This window comes from Rhincodon typus, unplaced genomic scaffold (genome assembly GCF_021869965.1).
Source record: "Rhincodon typus isolate 14 unplaced genomic scaffold, sRhiTyp1.1 hic_rhity00000752, whole genome shotgun sequence".
Taxonomy (NCBI): domain Eukaryota; kingdom Metazoa; phylum Chordata; class Chondrichthyes; order Orectolobiformes; family Rhincodontidae; genus Rhincodon; species Rhincodon typus.
Window position 1 is genome coordinate 45,916 of NW_025966390.1, and position 2,327 is coordinate 48,242.

At 42.9% G+C, this 2,327-nt stretch overlaps 1 protein-coding gene across 1 annotated transcript in view; it reads right to left on the reverse strand.

Annotated features, from left to right (window-relative positions):
- LOC109935114 (adhesion G-protein coupled receptor G1-like) overlaps positions 1-1,097 on the reverse strand; it is a 46,990-nt gene extending 45,893 nt beyond the window's left edge. The window contains exons 1-2 of the mRNA XM_048592178.1: positions 1,060-1,097; positions 71-155 (exon numbers count right to left, since the gene is read on the reverse strand). The gene's annotated coding sequence lies outside the window, so the exon portion shown is untranslated. The remainder of the gene's footprint in view (positions 1-70; positions 156-1,059) is intronic.
- Positions 1,098-2,327: the final 1,230 nt, after the last annotated feature.

Genomic DNA, 2,327 nt, shown 5'->3' on the forward strand with positions numbered 1-2,327 from the left:
GTCTTTTTCCTGATCCTGGTCCTGGTCCTGGTGCTACACTGAAAATATTGTCTCAACGACACAAACTTACTTTTTCTTAAAGTTCTTTCCCGGTCGCTTGCATTTTTTAGTTAAATTCTGGATAAGTTCCACACATTCATTTGCTGTTAGAGTTTCTGAAATGAAATGATAAAAGAATATTGACGGAGTCTTTTAAAAGTAATTAGCACTCTGTCTTTTCTAAAATGCGTCACACTTCTCTGTTTAAACGCTGGTTAAACTAGTCGGAGTTTTTAACTGAAAAATGGATCCATGGTTTAAAGAGCTGTGTCCAACTACTCATGATATGAAATGTCAAGCTAGAGTGTGCTAACCATTTCTCAAAAACAGTTTACTATTATACAGCAGCCTGGAAATCTGATGAAGGAGAGAGGGGGGTGAGGCGGGTGGAGAGGGATGGGGTGTAGCCGAGAGCCGAGAGCCAGGCAGCACAATATGGATTAGGTTATTTAGGGCTGAGATGAGGAATTCCTTTGCCAGAGGACTGTGGAAGTTCAGCTGTTGAGTTGTTGATGATTTAGATAGATTACAAACATCAGGGGATTTTTGTTTTGAATCCATAAATTCACATTGCCACCGCTGGCTGGGCAAACATTTATACCCTATCCTGCATACCTTGGCTGGGCCTGGCCTGCTGGTGCGAGGGGACATATCTAGGGACGGTGATGATGATGTTGGTGACATTGGCTGTAGGGTATGGTTCTGTGAGAATGACTATGAAAGGCTTGACTAGTCTGTGAGACAGCTCTCAATATTATCCTCCATCCAACAGCATTAAAACACACGTTCAAATCATTCAACTACTCTCTGATCATGGCTCCTTGCTGTGCAAACATTGGCTGCTGTGTTTAACAATGACTACACATAAAAATTATTTCATTGTCTGTCACACACTTTGGTAAATTCTGAGGTTATGACAGGTGCTTCATGAATGCACAATTTCTTACTTTCATCCTCCGGCTTCTCGTGCAATAATTGTCACTTCTTCTTTTTAATTTTTGTGTTTATGAGATCACTGACCTTTGGATTTCAGCTTTTTGCAGATATTCTCACTCCTTCCATCTGTATAGATAAAAAAGACAGCTATAAGTTTTGGAAGTCAAAAGGAAATCTCTTTTGCTGAGAGAATTCTATTTTTAGTTTTTCTGTCAGTGATGCTAACCTGTATTTTCTCTCTTTGGGTGATGTTTCATTTCCATTGGGTTTCTCAATATATATGGTTGGCCCTATGGGGTTAGTTAGCTGAATTGGCTAGAAAGCTGGTTTGCAATGCAAGCTGATGCCAACAGTGCCTGTTCAGTACCCACTCCAACTGAGGTCCCCACGAAGGATTCTCCCCTCACGCTGAGCCACCACCAGCCATCTCTCTCTCCACTGAAAGAGTAGCCTTCAGGGACTTTATCAATGTTACTTTTTACCTCTAGCAGTGGAGTTCCAGGATTTTGATCCAGTGACAGTGAAGGGACGATGATATAGCTGCATTTCAGGATGGTGTATTGCTGAGAGAGGATCTTGCAGGAGACGTGGTGTTCCCATGTACCTGCAGCCCTCTCCTTCCAATTGACAGAGTTTGCTGGCTTGGGAGTTGCTGTTGAGGGAGCCTTAGTGAGTTAATGCAGGATGATATCATACATGGTACACACTGCTGCCACTGTGTATTAATGGTTGAGGGAGTGAATGGTGAAGGCATTAGTTGGGATGCAAAACACGTGGACAGCTTTACCTAGATGGTGTCAAATGTTTTGAGTGCTGTTGGAGCTGCTCCCATCCAGGCATATGGGGCATATTCCACCCTGGATTTCTACCTTGTAGATGTCGGAAAGGCTTTGAGGAATGAGGAGGCAAGTTACTCACCACAAATTCCCAACTTCTGATGTGTTTTTATAGCCAGGTTATTTATCTGAATGCTTCAATTCAGATTATGATCAATTGTATCCCCTGGGGTGTTGATAAGGGGGATTGTGAATTACCTTTGACATTGAATATCAAGGGGCAATAATTGGATTCTCTTTAGTTGGAGATGGCCATTGCCTGGCAGTTGTGTGGCCGAAATACTGTGATGCATTTATCACGCCAAACCTGGATGTTGTCCACATTTTACTGCATATGGACACAGGCTGCTTCAGTATCTGAGGAATTGGGAATGGGACTGAGCATTGTGCAATCATTAGTGAACGTCCCCATTTCTGAACTTATGCTGGAGGGTAGAAGCAGACAAAGATGGCTGGGTCTTGAACACTCCCCTGAGTAACCGCTGTAGAATTGTTCTGGAGGTGACCTGCAACAAC